General features: G+C 44.8%; 2 non-coding genes across 2 annotated transcripts; both read right to left on the bottom strand.

Annotated features, from left to right (window-relative positions):
- Positions 1–15,634: 15,634 nt before the first annotated feature.
- TRNAM-CAU (transfer RNA methionine (anticodon CAU)) lies at positions 15,635–15,707 on the bottom strand. Its single transcript has one exon. It is a non-coding gene; the product is annotated as a tRNA-Met (tRNA).
- Positions 15,708–16,671: 964 nt separating this feature from the next.
- TRNAE-CUC (transfer RNA glutamic acid (anticodon CUC)) lies at positions 16,672–16,743 on the bottom strand. The gene has a single exon. It is a non-coding gene; the product is annotated as a tRNA-Glu (tRNA).
- Between the last annotated feature and the right edge of the window lie 1,123 nt (positions 16,744–17,866).

Here is a 17,866-nt window from a genome sequence, read left to right as displayed (position 1 = left end):
GAGTGTCCTCCCTCACCCTGGGGGTAGTGTTCTCCCTTCACTCCTGAGGGAGTGTCCTCCCTCACCTTGGGGGTAGTGTTCTCCCTTCACCCCTGAGGGAGTCTCCTCCCTCACCCTGGGGTAGTGTTCTCCCTTCACCCCTGAGGGAGTGTCCTCCCTCACCCTGGGGGTAGTGTTCTCCCTTCACCCCTGAGGGAGTGTCCTCCCTCACCCTGGGGTAGTGTTCTCCCTTCACCCCTGAGGGAGTGTTCTCCCTCACCCTGGGGGTAGTGTTCTCCCTTCACCCCTGAGGAGGTGTCCTCCCTCACCCTGGGGTAGTGTTCTCCCTCACCCTGGGGGTAGTGTCCTCCCTTCACCCCTGAGGAGGTGTCCTTCCTCACCCTGGGGGTAGTGTTCACCCTTCACCCCTGAGGGAGTGTCCTCCCTCACCCTGGGGGTAGTGTCCTCCCTTCACCCCTGAGGGGGTGTCCTCCCTCACTCTTGGGGTAGTGTTCTCCCTTCACCCCTGAGGGAGTGTCCTCCCTCACCCTGGGGGTAGTGTCCTCCCTTCACCCGTGAGGGGGTGTCCTCCCTCACTCTTGGGGTAGTGTTCTCCCTTCACCCCTGAGGGAGTGTCCTCCCTCACCCTGGGGGTAGTGTCCTCCCTTCACCCCTGAGGGAGTGTCCTCCCTCACCCTGGGGGTAGTGTTCTCCCTTCACCCCTGAGGGAGTGTCCTCCCTCACCCTGGGGGTAGTGTCCTCCCTTCACCCGTGAGGGGGTGTCCTCCCTCACCCTGGGGGTAGTGTTCTCCCTTCACCCCTGAGGGAGTGTTCTCCCTCACCCTGGGGGTAGTGTTCTCCCTTCACCCCTGAGGAGGTGTCCTCCCTCACCCTAGGGTAGTGTTCTCCCTCACCCTGGGGGTAGTGTCCTCCCTTCACCCCTGAGGAGGTGTCCTCCCTCACCCTTGGGGTAGTGTTCTCCCTTCACCCCTGAGGGAGTGTCCTCCCTCACCCTGGGGGTAGTGTTCTCCCTTCACACCTGAGGGAGTGTCCTCCCTCACCCTGGGGGTAGTGTTCTCCCTTCACCCCTGAGGGAGTGTCCTCCCTCACCCTGGGGGTAGTGTTCTTCCTTCACCCCTGAGGGAGTGTCCTCCCTCACCCTGGGGTAGTGTTCTCCCTTCACCCCTGAGGGAGTGTCCTCCCTCACCCTGGGGGTAGTGTTCTCCCTTCGCCCCTGAGGGAGTGTCCTCCCTCACCCTGGGGGTAGTGTTCTCCCTTCACCCCTGAGGGAGTGTCCTCCCTCACCCTGGGGGTAGTGTTCTCCCTTCACCCCCTGAGGGAGTGTCCTCCCTCACCCAAGGGGTAGTGTTCTACCTTCACCCCAGAGGAAGTGTCTTCCCTCACCCTGGGGGTAGTGTTCTCCCTTCACCCCTGATTGAGTGTCCTCCCTCACCCTGGGGGTAGTGTTCTCCCTTAACCCCTGAGGGAGTGTCCTCCCTCACCCTGGGGGTAGTGTTCTCCCTTAACCCCTGAGGGAGTGTCCTCCCTCACCCTGGGGGTAGTGTTCTCCCTTCACTCCTGAGGGAGTGTCCTCCCTCACCTTGGGGGTAGTGTTCTCCCTTCACTCCTGAGGGAGTGTCCTCCCTCACCTTGGGGGTAGTGTTCTCCCTTCACCCCTGAGGGAGTCTCCTCCCTCACCCTGGGGTAGTGTTCTCTTTTCACCCCTGAGGGAGTGTCCTCCCTCACCCTGGGGGTAGTGTTCTCCCTTCACCCCTGATTGAGTGTCCTCCCTCACCCTGGGGGTAGTGTTCTTCCTTCACCCCTGAGGGAGTGTCCTCCATCACCCTGGGGGTAGTGTTCTCCCTTCACACCTGAGGGAGTGTCCTCCCTCACCCTGGGGGTAGTGTTCTCCCTTCACCCCTGAGGGAGTGCCTTCCCTCACCCTGGGCAGGTGTCCTCTCTCAGCTTGAGTGAGACGCAGAGTACATGAGTGTCGATGACAGTGCTCGCTTTGGGTGTGCAAGAATAAATATTAAAAGGAATTTTGAAGATGGTGAGAGTACCCTCAATGTATGTCTGTTCTGTAAGACTCTCGCTGTTACAAATCCTGTGTGTGTGGAGGTAGGATCCTGTGATAACACCCTGTTTATCGTAGGATAATAATAATAATCTTTATTTCTACAAGTACATGTACAAGGTATGAGGGCCTAGCTGAAATCAGTAACATACTACTATACAGAAAAACGCTTGTTATGCAGAGCATTTCGGTCAGGTCAGCTTTGTCCAAAGGATGCGACCCACACCAATCCACTAACACCCTGGTACCTATTTTACTGCTAGGTGAACAGGGCCAACAGGTGTCTTAAGGAAACACGTCCTAATGTTTCGACCCGTACCAGGGATCGAACCACGGATCTCAATGAGTGAGCCGAGTGCGTTAGCAATCGGTCTACGGGACACCGTGAACAGAGACCACTCTGGAATTTATTGCCTTCTTATCAATAAGTTGGCAAATCTACTGACAGTGATGTACTATCTTACTCGAAGATTGATAGAGAGTAACCATCCAGGAACTTGCTATATCTGTATAGGTTGTAGAAATAAAGATTATTATTATTATTATTATTATTATTATTATTATTATTATTATTATTATTATTATTATTATTATTAGCTAGTAGAAACTTTATTAGGTAGTATCTTGGTAGACAGCAACCGCCCAGGGAGGTACTACCGTCCTGCCAAGTGAGTGTAAAACGAAAGCCTGTAATTGTTTTACATGATGGTAGGATTGCTGGTGTCTTTACAGGTACGTCTTGCTACTTCTACTTACACTTAGGTCACACTACACATACATGTACAAGCATATATATATACACACCCCTCTGGGTTTTCTTCTATTTTCTTTCTAGTTCTTGTTCTTGTTTATTTCCTCTTATCTCCATGGGGAAGTGGAACAGAATTCTTCCTCCGTAAGCCATGCGTGTTGTAAGAGGCGACTAAAATGCCGGGAGCAAGGGGCTAGTAACCTCTTCTCCTGTATATATTACTAAATGTAAAAGGAGAAACTTTCGTTTTTCCTTTTGGGCCACCCCGCCTCGGTGGGATACTGCCGGTGTGTTGAAAGAAATAGAAACTGTGATTCACTATGTGACAGGTGCCTTTGCTTTGAATACCTTTGAAGAGTTTCGAGAATATGTGTACTCTCTGAGCCCGGCCATGGGCCAGGCTCGTCTGGTGCTTGCCTGGTCACCTAGGCTGTTGCTGCTGGTGGCCCGCTGCCCCAAATAGTCATCACATCCTGGTTGATCTGGCACCTGGTGAAGATACTTGTCCAGCTTTCTCATGAAGGCTTCTACACTTGTTCCAGCCGTGTTTCTGATATATTCTGGTAAAATGTTGAATAGTCTGGGACCCCGGATGTTGATACAGTGTTCCCTTATTGTGCCCAACGTTAACCTAAATTTAACCTACATTATGTACTTTCTTTAATCTTGAAAGATGAAATAAGATTTGATCGGATTTTTAACCCGGTGGATTAGGCACCCAGGATAGGTCCTTTTTAAATCCGACTTTTCAAATATTTTAATAATATTTGGTAATATCGTCAAATATTTTAATATTTGGTAATATCGTCAAATATTTGATATTTGATAATATCGTAATAATATTCGGTAATATCGTCAAATATTTTTAATAATATTTGATAATATCGTCATTTTTTTCATGATATTTAGTAACATCATCAAATATTTAATAATATGATCGTGGTGGGAGGCTGATAGCAGGACAAACATGTTATGGAGCACAGGTCGCCCTAGTGAGGCTTCTATCAATTATCACTATCAGAGAAATCGTTTTCCCCGCCGTGCTGTTCGCACATATTAAATGAACATTTAATTTGACTCGTGGTAAATTAACCAGCATTTTATTTCCTGTTTTTAGAGCGTGAGATCGGCTATTATAACAGCGGGGTTTCTATAAAAAAAATATTTAAATACATCCTGTGTGTCAGCCGCTAGATGATTGTGACACCCGTGTTTTTTTTATCACTTCGCTAGTCGAATTCATGTGTGTATCTGTCGTTACTCGTATTGCAAGCAACTCTGCTAAACCTGGCATTATAACCGTGTAGTCATCAAATTTATTGAAAACTAGTCCTGTAACCCTCTAACACCACAACAACCAGTCTAATAACCCTCTAACACCACCAGAACCAGTCTTGTAACCCTCTAACACCACAAAAACCAGTCTAATAACCCTCTAACACCACCATAACCAGTCTAGTAACCCTCTAACACCACCACAACCAGTCTAATAACCCTCTAACACCACCATAACCAGTCTAGTAACCCTCTAACACCACCACAACCAGTCTAATAACCCTCTAACACCACCAGAACCAGTCTTGTAACCCTCTAACACCACAAAAACCAGTCTAATAACCCTCTAACACCACCATAACCAGTCTAGTAACCCTCTAACACCACCATAACCAGTCTAGTAACCCTCTAACACCACCACAACCAGTCTAGTAACCCTCTAACACCACCACAACCAGTCTAGTAACCCTCTAGCACCACCATAACCAGTCTTGTAACCCTCTAACACCACCACAACCAGTCTAGTAACCCTCTAACACCACCACAACCAGTCTAGTAACCCTCTAACACCACCACAACCAGTCTAGTAACCCTCTACCACCACAACCAGTCTAGTAACCCTCTAGTACCACCATAACCAGTCTTCTAACCCTCTAACACCACCACAACCAGTCTAGTAACCCTCTAACACCACCACAACCAGTCTTGTAACCCTCTAACACCACCATAACCAGTCTTGTAACCCTCTAACACTACCACAACCAGTATATACACGTTAACATGCAAGTTTAAGGTCAGCCCTTCAATGAGGGAGGTGCCTTGATACTGGTGAAGGACTGTTGATCATAGGTATGGGAACGTTCCTCCTCCCCTTCCTTGGATGAAACCAGATTACTTCCCATTCCTCAGGCGTTTTATGACTGCCGTGGCTCTAGCACATCAAAATGAACGTAATAATGGTAAGTAAAGTCAGAAGTGGTAAGATGTGCATGACGTTCCATATGTACTGAGAGGGTAAACAAGCGTTGTATGATTCTCAGACGGCAGACTGCTACTGCTGCTGCTGCTGTTGCAACTCTCCTGCAGCTGCTGCTGCGGCAGCTGTTGTTGCTGTTGCTGTTGCAACTGCTGCTGCTGCACCTGTTGCTGCTGCAGCTGTTGTTGTTGCTGCTGCTGCTGCTACTGCAACTGCTGTTGCAACTGCTGTTGTTGTTCCTGCTGCTGCTGCTGCTGCAACTGCTGTTGTTGTTCCTGCTGCTGCTGCTGCTGCAACTGCTGCTGCTGCTGTTGCAACTGCAACTGCTGCTGCTGCTGCTGCTGCAACTGTTGCTACTGCAACTGCTGCTGCTGCTGCTGCTGCTGCTGCAACTGCTGCTGCTACTGCAACTGCTGCTGCTGCTGCTGTTGTTGTTGTTGTTGTTGTTGCTTCATTTTATTTTTATTTCATTATTTTTTTATTTTTAGTTTTGTGTTTTTTTTTCTTTTTATCATTGAGTTTTATTTTTTGCTTTCATTTATCTTTTATCTCCTTTCCCCTTCCTTCCTCTTTTTCTCCTTTCTTCTTATATTAACAAAGTTCGAGGAAAGGTGGAAGTAACTGCAATAACAACGTCAATGATCAATAACAACGTCAGTGATCAATAACAACGTCAGTGATCAATAACAACGTCAATGATCAATAACAACGTCAGTGATCAATAACAACGTCAATGATCAATAACAACGTCAATGATCAATAACAACGTCAGTGATCAATAACAACGTCAGTGATCAATAACAACGTCAGTGATTAATAACAACGTCAATGATCAATAACAACGTCAATGATCAATAACAACGTCAATGATCAATAACAACGTCAATGATCAATAACAACGTCAATGATCAATAACAACGTCAATGATCAATAACAACGTCAATGATCAATAACAACGTCAATGATCAATAACAACGTCAATGATCAATAACAACGTCAATGATCAATAACAACGTCAATGATCAATAACAACGTCAATGATCAATAACAACGTCAATGATCATTAACAACGTCAGTGATCAATAACAACGTCAGTGATCAATAACAACGTCAATGATCAATAACAACGTCAGTGATCAATAACAACGTCAGTGATCAATAACAACGTCAGTGATCAATAACAACGTCAATGATCAATAACGTCAATGATCAATAACAACGTCAATGATCAATAACAACGTCAATGATCAATAACGTCAGTGATCAATAACAACGTCAATGATCAATAACAACGTCAATGATCAATAACAACGTCAATGATCAATAACAACGTCAATGATCAATAACAACGTCAATGATCAACAACGTCAATGATCAATAACAACGTCAATGATCAATAACAACGTCAATGATCAACAACGTCAATGATCCATAACAACGTCAATGATCAATAACAACGTCAATGATCAACAACGTCAATGATCCATAACAACGTCAATGATCAATAACAACGTCAATGATCAATAACGACGTCAATGATCAATAACAACGTCAATGATCAATAACAACGTCAATGATCAATAACAACGTCAATGATCAACAACGTCAATGATCAATAACAACGTCAGTGATCAATAACAACGTCAATGATCAATAACAACGTCAATGATCAATAACAACGTCAATGATCAATAACAACGTCAATGATCAATAACAACGTCAATGATCAATAACAACGTCAATGATCAATAACAACGTCAATGATCAATAACGTCAATGATCAATAACAACGTCAATGATCAATAACAACGTCAATGATCAATAACAACGTCAATGATCAATAACAACGTCAATGATCAATAACGTCAATGATCAATAACAACGTCAATGATCAATAACAACGTCAATGATCAATAACAACGTCAATGATCAATAACAACGTCAATGATCAATAACAACGTCAATGATCAATAACAACGTCAATGATCAATAACAACGTCAGTGATCAATAACAACGTCAGTGATCAATAACAACGTCAATGATCCATAACAACGTCAGTGATCAATAACAATGTCAATGATCAATAACAACGTCAATGATCAATAACAACGTCAATGATCAATAACAACGTCAATGATCAATAACAACGTCAGTGATCAATAACAACGTCAGTGATCAATAACAACGTCAATGATCCATAACAACGTCAGTGATCAATAACAACGTCAATGATCAATAACAACGTCAATGATCAATAACAACGTCAATGATCCATAACAACGTCAGTGATCAATAACAACGTCAATGATCCATAACAACGTCAATGATCAATAACAACGTCAATGATCAATAACAACGTCAATGATCCATAACAACGTCAATGATCAGTAACAACGTCAGTGATCAATAACAACGTCAATGATCCATAACAACGTCAATGATCAATAACAACGTCAGTGATCAATAACAACGTCAATGATCCATAACAACGTCAGTGATCAATAACAACGTCAATGATCAATAACAACGTCAATGATCAATAACAACGTCAATGATCAATAACAACGTCAATGATCCATAACAACGTCAGTGATCAATAACAACGTCAGTGATCAATAACAACGTCAATGATCAATAACAACGTCAATGATCAATAACAACGTCAATGATCAATAACAACGTCAATGATCAGTAACAACGTCAATGATCAATAACAACGTCAGTGATCAATAACAACGTCAATGATCAATAACGTCAGTGATCAATAACAACGTCAATGATCAATAACAACGTCAATGATCGATAACAACGTCAATGATCAATAACAACGTCAATGATCAATAACAACGTCAGTGATCAATAACAACGTCAGTGATCAATAACAACGTCAATGATCAATAACAACGTCAATGATCCATAACAACGTCAGTGATCAATAACAACGTCAATGATCAATAACAACGTCAATGATCAATAACAACGTCAATGATCAATAACAACGTCAATGATGAATAACAACGTCAATGATCAATAACAACGTCAATGATCAATAACAACGTCAATGATCAATAACAACGTCAATGATCAATAACAACGTCAATAATTAATAACAACGTCAATTATCAATAACAACGTCAATGATCAATAAAATAACTAGGTAATTCATGGTGCAAATTATTAATGATAACAAAAGGGAGCTAAATGGGGGATATTTTTTGAGCAAAAAAAATTAAGATATATTACTAAATAATGGATCAAATGTTTTATTATTTTGCGAAATCTTTCTGCAACCCCCCCCCCCCCATTCAAGATTTTTTTTTTTTCCTTTTTTTAATATCTGTTTATCTTTCTGTTATCTCCACTTCCTCTCATCCTCTTATTTCCTTTCTTTCTTACTCCTTTTCCCATATCCTCTTCGTTTTTCTTCCTCTTCTGTCGTTTATTATCTCGTCACCTCTGCTGTGTCTAGCCTGGCTACCCTGTCACCTCTGCTGTGTCTGGCCTGGCTACCCCGTCACCTCTGCTGTGTCTAGCCTGGCTACCCTGTCACCTCTGCTGTGTCTGGCTTGGCTACCCTGTCACCTCTGCTGTGTCTGGCCTGGCTACCCTGTCACCTCTGCTGTGTCTGGCCTGGCTACCCTGTCACCTCTGCTGTGTCTAGCCTGGCTACCCTGTCACCTCTGCTGTGTCTAGCCTGGCTACCCTGTCACGTCTGCTGTGTCTAGCCTGGCTACCCTGTCACCTCTGCTGTGTCTGGCCTGGCTACCCTGTCACCTCTGCTGTGTCTGGCCTGGCTACCCTGTCACCTCTGCTGTGTCTGGCTTGGCTACCCTGTCACCTCTGCTGTGTCTGGCCTGGCTACCCTGTCACCTCTGCTGTGTCTGGCCTGGCTACCCTGTCACCTCTGCTGTGTCTAGCCTGGCTACCCTGTCACCTCTGCTGTGTCTAGCCTGGCTACCCTGTCACCTCTGCTGTGTCTTGCCTGGCTACCCTGTCACATCTGCTGTGTCTGGCCTGGCTACCCTGTCACCTCTGCTGTGTCTAGCCTGGCTACCCTGTCACCTCTGCTGTGTCTAGCCTGGCTACCCTGTCACGTCTGCTGTGTCTAGCCTGGCTACCTTGTCACCTCTGCTGTGTCTAGCCTGGCTACCCTGTCACCTCTGCTGTGTCTGGCCTGGCTACCCTGTCACGTCTGCTGTGTCTAGCCTGGCTACCCTGTCACCTCTGCTGTGTCTGGCCTGGCTACCCTGTCACCTCTGCTGTGTCTAGCCTGGCTACCCTGTCACCTCTGCTGTGTCTGGCCTGGCTACCCTGTCACCTCTGCTGTGTCTGGCCTGGCTACCCTGTCACCTCTGCTGTGTCTGGCCTGGCTACCCTGTCACCTCTGCTGTGTCTAGCCTGGCTACCCTGTCACCTCTGCTGTGTCTAGCCTGGCTACCCTGTCACCTCTGCTGTGTCTTGCCTGGCTACCCTGTCACATCTGCTGTGTCTGGCCTGGCTACCCTGTCACCTCTGCTGTGTCTAGCCTGGCTACCCTGTCACCTCTGCTGTGTCTAGCCTGGCTACCCTGTCACGTCTGCTGTGTCTAGCCTGGCTACCTTGTCACCTCTGCTGTGTCTAGCCTGGCTACCCTGTCACCTCTGCTGTGTCTGGCCTGGCTACCCTGTCACCTCTGCTGTGTCTAGCCTGGCTACCCTGAAACCTCTGCTGTGTCTAGCCTGGCTACCTTGTCACCTCTGCTGTGTCTAGCCTGGCTACCCTGTCACCTCTGCTGTGTCTGGCCTGGCTACCCTGTCACCTCTGCTGTGTCTAGCCTGGCTACCCTGTCACCTCTGTTGTGTCTAGCCTAGCTACCCTGTCACCTCTGCTGTGTCTAGCCTGGCTACCCCGTCACCTCTGCTGTGTCTAGCCTGGCTACCCTGTCACCTCTGCTGTGTCTGGCCTGGCTACCCTGTCACCTCTGCTGTGTCTAGCCTGGCTACCCTGATACCTCTGCTGTGTCTAGCCTGACTACCCTGTCACCTCTGCTCTTTCTAGCCTGGCTACCCCGTCACCTCTGCTGTGTCTAGCCTGGCTACCCTGTCACCTCTGCTGTTTCTAGCCTGGCTACCCTGTCACCTCTGCTGTGTCTGGCCTGGCTACCCTGTCACCTCTGCTGTGTCTGGTCTGGCTACCCCGTCACCTCTGCTGTGTCTAGCCTGGCTACCCTGTCACCTCTGCTGTTTTTAGCCTGGCTACCCTGTCACCTCTGCTGTGTCTGGCCTGGCTACCCTGTCACCTCTGCTGTGTCTGGTCTGGCTACCCCGTCACCTCTGCTGTGTCTAGCCTGGCTACCCTGTCACCTCTGCTGTTTCTAGCCTGGCTACCCTGTCACCTCTGCTGTGTCTGGCCTGGCTACCCTGTCACCTCTGCTGTGTCAGGTCTGGCTACCCCGTCACCTCTGCTGTGTCTAGCCTGGCTACCCTCTCACCTTTGCTGTTTCTAGCCTGGCTACCCTGTCACCTCTGCTGTGTCTGGCCTGGCTACCCAGTCACCTCTGCTGTGTCTGGCCTGGCTACTCCGTCACCTCTGCTGTGTCTGGCCTGGCTACCCTGTCACCTCTGCTGTGTCTGGCCTGGCTACCCAGTCACCTCTGCTGTGTCTGGCCTGGCTACCCCGTCACCTCTGCTGTGTCTGGCCTGGCTACCCCGTCACCTCTGCTGTGTCTGGCCTGGCTACCCCGTCACCTCTGCTGTGTCTAGCCTGGCTACCCTGTCACCTCTGCTGTTTCTAGCCTGGCTACCCTGTCACCTCTGCTGTGTCTGGCCTGGCTACCCTGTCACCTCTGCTGTGTCAGGTCTGGCTACCCCGTCACCTCTGCTGTGTCTAGCCTGGCTACCCTCTCACCTTTGCTGTTTCTAGCCTGGCTGCCCTGTCACCTCTGCTGTGTCTGGCCTGGCTACCCAGTCACCTCTGCTGTGTCTGGCCTGGCTACCCTGTCACCTCTGCTGTGTCTGGCCTGGCTACCCTGTCACCTCTGCTGTGTCTGGCCTGGCTACCCCGTCACCTCTGCTGTGTCTAGCCTGGCTACCATGGAGTGACCTGTCACACAGCATCATCAGCGACATGATCACCCATCCCCTGAGATGCTCCCGTCCCGGCTTCCCACTATATTGGATCATTGCCGCTACGCAGACACACTTGCTAGGGATTTGCATTCAAAGTCTCGTCCCGAGGCTTGTCATGGGCTTACTTACTGTTGATGGTGACGCATGCTGATGCTGCTGCTGTTGTTGATGCTGCTGTTACTTTTGTTGCTGCTGTTCTTGTTATTGTTGTTGCTGATGCTGCTACTGCCGTTGTTGTTATCGTTAGTGATGATGCTGCTGTTACTGCAGTTATTTTTTTTATTATACTTCTACTAAAGCTGCTGTTGCTGCAGCTACTGCTTCTAGGGCTAATGCTGCTGTTACTGCTGTTGCTACTGCTGCTGCTGCTGCTGCTGCTGCTGCTGCTGCTACTAATGCAGCATGTGCTGCTGCTGCTGCTGCTACTATCGTAATTCTACTGTTGTTGCTATTGTAGTTGTTGCCGCTTCTGCAGCAACAGCTACACAACGCCGCCTCATATGACAGTTCGGAGCAAAGTTCTTTATACAGCCCCTTGTCATGACACTCCCTAGAGAGCCTGCCCATTGTGTCAGCCCGGATCATGGCCCCCGACTCCATATTCATGTCCCTGGCTCACCAGATCATGTCCCTGGCTCCCCAGATCATGTCCCTGGCTCCCCAGATCTTGTCCCTGCCACCCCAGATCATGGTCCTGACTCCTCAGTAACTTGGCCGCTCGTAAAGACTTGCCTTTAGAGGCTGTAAACTTTAACTGCAAATCTAGACTGCCAAAAAATCGCACACCTGCCAAATACAAGATTTCTACTTTCAGTATACATAACAATTTTTTCTTTAATACTTGAAAGGGAAATTTTCTATATGACAAATTAGTAAAACAATTTATATTTGTTCTCTGAATAACAAGAGTATAAAAAAATGGTCGTAGCGTTACAGCCATTACAAAACTTACATTACTAAGATATAACAAGAGTATTGTGATCATGATTATGTAATATCACTAATAATATTAGTGATATTATTAGACATAAAAAAATGTAATATGAAAGGAAAAAACTGGTACACATTTCTGTTAAGTTTGATTTCCACAACATAATTATAGACGCGGAAAGATGATTTAGCTTGAAAAAAGACTGGAAAGCACCTTAGAGCATTTGCTGAAGTGCATATCAGCGTTTCGGTGACAAATCACTAAATATCATCGGGATTCATTTCTGGAACAAGACATAACAATGTACAAATCAAAACACGTCATTGAAAATACAACAAAACATTAGCAAAAGATGAGACAAGATTTAAATTAGGTAAACTAACCAACCAGCCAGGAGGTCATGTTCGTCCCCTGTGTATCATAGTATTCAAGACTGACCAACAAGGTAGAGTAAACAACTGAAAAAAAAGAGGGGGGGGACAAGCGCCCCCTCGCTCCTTCATTCAATACTTATCCGGTCAGAAGAGCCCAGACACACCAGTTTAAATGACTCCTAATTGTAGCATACCTGCGATCGGTTTCGAGAGTTTTTCTACTCTCATAGCTTGGTGCGCTGCCAAGCTCCCTGTTGATTGCCTGTTCAACCAGGCTGTTGTTGTTGGTGGCCCACTGGACTATAGTGTCATCACAATCTGGTTGATCAGATATCGATACTAGGTGGAGTTAGTGATCCAGTTTCGTTTGAAAAATTTTGCACTTGTCCTGGCAGTGTTTATAATATCTGTTTGTAGTAGAATAGTCGTGGACCACGGATGTCGACACACTGTTTTCTTATTGTGCTCATGGCACCCATTGTTTTCACTGGATATATTTGCCACTTCCTACATATCTACTCATCTCTCCTTCAGAGTACATGTCTGTATTTCCCACCTCCAGAGCTCCGGCTAACATGCTTCTCTGAATACCTTCATAAATTTTACTTTTGCTCACACACCAATATCACGTCCACTCCCTAAAAACACTTGTCTCCACTCACTCCCGTCTAACATCCTTACACACATCTACTGGATGCTCAAAGCCGTACAACTTAAAACCTCCCCCATACCCTTCCTCTAACCTTTCTAGAGATATCCCCTACCCCCATATATATATATATATATATATATATATATATATATATATATATATATATGATGGTGAAAGTTTTTCTTTTTCGGGCCACCCTGCCTTGGTGGGAATCGGCCAGTGTGATATATATATATATATATATATATATATATATATATATGTGTGACGTGTGTGTGTGTGTGTGTGTGTGTGCCTGCACTCTGAAGGAGGGGTGAGTTGCGAGTGTAGTACGTTCTGATGTTTTTTTTTTTTTTTTTACAAAAGAAAGCCTCGGAACTTGTGTGGCAGGTTTAGATTTAGTGAAGGTTTCTATTCCATGAGAGGAGCGTGGGAGAGGAAGATGCTCTCTGCATGCAGCGCCTCATATCTCCCAGGGGCAACCTAGCAGCGGCCTTGCTAATGCAATTCTCCAGCCGCCGGACGTTAGGTATTTGGCCTGGATTACTGCAGCAGTGGCGCACGAAGCCAATTTTATCTCACTTTGAGTACGCTGCCTTAATCTTGCAGAGTAACCTGAGTAATCCTCTGAGGACGACGGGATGATCCCCTCGGTATGCTGGCTAATACCTCGAGTGCCATCTTCTGTCTGGCGGAGTAGTAAATGATACGACCAGTGAATCAGTCAACTGTTGACGTCCAAGACCAGACCGCTGTTAGGTTTATTTGGCTCTGACCGTGAATTAAAGTTGTGAAAACTGTCACATTTAAAATAAATATATAAAAACCAAAACTAAATAATGTTCAGAGTGCCCTATTTCAGCCCCTAATCCCCTTTTGCTCTGAATGGCCATGACACACTCAGACATATACCTTAAAAAATGTCATGAAAATTTGTGGATCTGTGCCCTTAAGGAAAAGTAAAATATCTGTCTTTAGGCAATAAATCTTCCCTATGTTATGAGCGTTCAAAATTTTTTTTGAAAATTCGTTTGATTCCGTGTTATATTTTATTATAGAAACAGTATACGATGTTGCTGTGGAAACATCAGTCAGTTTTATTATAGACTGCATTCTCTCTTATCACAAAAATGAAATTTTATTATAAAACGACTTTCTATTTTGTTATGGAAACAGCAGCCTATCTAGACTGAAAAAAATCTGAGGCATGAATATCCAAACTAATTCACATCTCCAAAGCCTTTCACATGTTTTTCATTAACAAAGAATTTGTAAAAACGAGATGATAAGTATGTATGAGGCAATGTATAAGAGGTATACATAAGAGGCAATGTGTACGATGTAATGTATAAGAGTGTCTAAAAGGTAATGTATAAGACTGTATAAGAGGTAATGGAGTCACTCCAAGTCAACACCGAGACCACATAATAAATTCTCCGTAATTAAAACACGCAAATTTTGAGCGATATTTGGAGTGTAAATGCATTGAGAGTGAGGCAGGTGCATTAAAGGTTATTACTGCACACTCGGGTCGACCTCTGGCAAACACACGTGTGTGTATATATATATATATATATATATATATATATATATATATATATATATATATATATATATATATATATATACTGAATACACGGTGAGAGGTGTGTATAACTATGTATTATTATAAATACAGAACAGAGTTGTGTTCCTGGCAATGCAAGGTTGTCCACATTAGCAAAATATTTTAAATAATTGTATTACGTGCCCGTGCTTCTTAACGTCACCAGTGAAATACCAACGAAAATTCCAATTTTCTGTAATAAAAATTAGCCTCAGTCAGGATGGCATCCTCCTTGATTCACCGGTACTCTTCCGTTCCGGGATTTTTCCAGATGGTGACCCAGCCTTGGCTCCCTGGCTTGGGAGTGTCTGAGACCTATGTCTGCCATGGGAGGAGGCACAAGTACCTCCTCATCCTCTGGGACCAACTGTCCCCAGGCCTAGCCCCATTCCCCGCCCGCACGGGGCTCGTAGGGAGAAGCTAGGCGTCTGGTCTACCATCTTCCCCGTCCCAGGGGGGCTCTTGGGAATGGCAGTGTTGTGAGCTGCAGGTGGGACCAAGCTCTGGCTCTGGCACCTTCCCCGCCCTAGGAGAGCTCGTGGGAGTGGTGTCTGACAGAGGATGGCATCGCAGGTCTTGTACAAGACTAAGTGTCGTCATTAAGTGTAACATTATGTGTTGTATTAACCACATTAGTTTACTAAATCTTGGTAAGAAACTTTATCTACAAAGATGACATCAGAAGACATTCAAATTTTGACATGAACTCCTGAATACAGTTCTGGCGTTAAAAATAAGTGAGACAGCAGTGAATACCGTTGCCCCCCCCCCCCCAAAAAAAAAAAAAAAAATCTTGAAACGGGTGCAATGTAGTGAACGACGTCTATCATACTTTTAGCGCACGTAACATCGGTTTAATTAAGGTTTCGTTCCATCCGAAGATTACACTTTTTTCCGAAAATACCTGCCCCGAGTGAGGATCGAACTCACGACCTTGAGATTATGAGACTCACGCGCTGCCTACTGCGCCATCGAGGCTTACTAGGAACTGCTTCTAAAAAAGAGGAAACAAAACTAATATTTTAAAAATGATTATTCAAGTTTTTTTTATAGCAATTTAGATTTTCCTCAGTTGTTCTATGTAGTAACGTAAGTGCAAATTCCTTAGCCTAGAATAAGTCAGGAAAGTTCACGTGATTGATTCTCGTTGAGGTTCTGTAAGCAATAATTGCACTTTAATTTATTTTCTACTGAATAATATCATGTTAGACCAAGAGCTAGTAAGTCCCATGGCACCAGATAAACCATTTTACAGTGTACAAAAATGAATATTGCACCGTGGTGTCACCGTGGCTGATGACACCTACGCTGCTCTGAGACCTCTCTCCCTGCTTTTGTTGCTCCCTTGCAACATTCCACAGCTCCTGATGACGCACTGAGAAGCGTGAAAGTACTTGAGCTAAAGATTCCCTCCCCCTCCCCGTGGCTTCTCCCGCTTAGTTAACATCGCCATTCTGCGAGTGTTTGCATATATATATATATATATATATATATATATATATATATATATATATATATATATATATATATATATATATATATATATATATATATATATATATATATATATATATATATATATGTATATATATATATACCTTGGAAAACCAAAATTGTTTTAACTAGAGTTAAATTCACCGTACTGGGCCAATCACCCATGGGACCTAGGTTCGATCCCCCTGTCCGTTTTTTTCCTGGTTAGCTACCCGGGATAACCCAAGAATATCGGTGCTTCATCGGGAGACTGTCTTATTTCTATTTTGATCCTTCAATCTTGTCCTCCCAGGATGCTACTAACACACAAATACCTAGTTACTGCTAGGTAAACAAGGTCACCAAGTGTATGGACACTTGCCATACGTATTCACCCTTTCCGGGGATCGAACCATGGACACTCGGTGTGCTGGGCGGGAGATTTGCCAAACGAGCCACCTAAAACATCTTCCCGTGCCGGGAATCGAACCCGGGCCTCGCGGGTGAGAGCCGCGTATCCTAGCCACTAGACAACACGGGACTTGTGGCACAGCTTCTAACTGTGAAAAATGACACATTAAAATGTTTGGCACACACACATGTATCCAATACTGATAATTAAGAATACCATTTAAAGAATCCTGATTTGACTGACAGTAACAGACCAAGTGGAACGACCTAGACAACAAAGTGGAAGAGGCAGAACCCCATACACAGCTTCAAGAATAGGTATGATAGGGCTCAACGCATCAAGGAGTGAAACCGGTAGAGCGGCCAGCAGAGAAGCGGGGCCAGCAGCTGAGACTCGATCCCTGCAACCATACTTAGGTGAGTAATGTACGCAGTAACAAATTCCAAAGCCAAGTGATTAGGTCACTTGTCAGATATCCCGTCTCTACCTATGTACCCTTATTCCTAATTTATTGTATTGAATTGCCCTGTCCTTAATCATCCTGTCTTTAATCATCCTAAGCAAAGGAAAAGAAACGTATAGGTGAAAAAGTAAGGAATAACTTAATATGTAACCCAAATCATACTTAAACAAAAATCATCACAAAGTTTACAGTATTAAATATTCCTACCTAAAATAAAAAACAAAAGGGTCTGTCATTCTTCTCTGAATATTCTCCCACACTTTTATATCCATTCTGCAGTATGGAAGCCACGTCCGTCACCCACATGTGAAGCCTTACCAATTTTTAATTGAGTTAGGTCCATGTGATAAATAAAAAAATATCCCAACTTTAAAAAAAAAACAGTACTAGCGAGTACATTACTGCACTTGCTTTCACCAACAAAGAAATGGAGCAGGTAAAATATATAAAGAAATCGTAGAATTAAAATTGGTAGTCATCTATAAATGATCCGGCATCGCAAAGCAGCCTCATTCACCATGCTATGTCGCAAAATTGATAACTAACATTAAATCAAAATAAAGCAATCTGAAGTCTCGTCCCTTACAGGTTTAGCGCTTAATTTGATAATAATAATAATATGGACTGTAGGTTCTAAGGGGAGTCTTCCCCTCAGAACTTACTTAAGAGGTTAGAGAGTGGATGTTAGGTCACAGGATACACGAAACATGTTGAAAGAAGAACAGTAGTATATAAACATTATTACATGAATAAACAGTGATTGGTCTGTAGTAAGAAACTGCACAGAGG

This window comes from Cherax quadricarinatus, chromosome 1 (genome assembly GCF_038502225.1).
Source record: "Cherax quadricarinatus isolate ZL_2023a chromosome 1, ASM3850222v1, whole genome shotgun sequence".
Classification (NCBI taxonomy): domain Eukaryota; kingdom Metazoa; phylum Arthropoda; class Malacostraca; order Decapoda; family Parastacidae; genus Cherax; species Cherax quadricarinatus.
The sequence above is the reverse complement of the archived record's forward strand: the minus strand, read 5'-3'. Positions and strand labels throughout refer to the sequence as shown.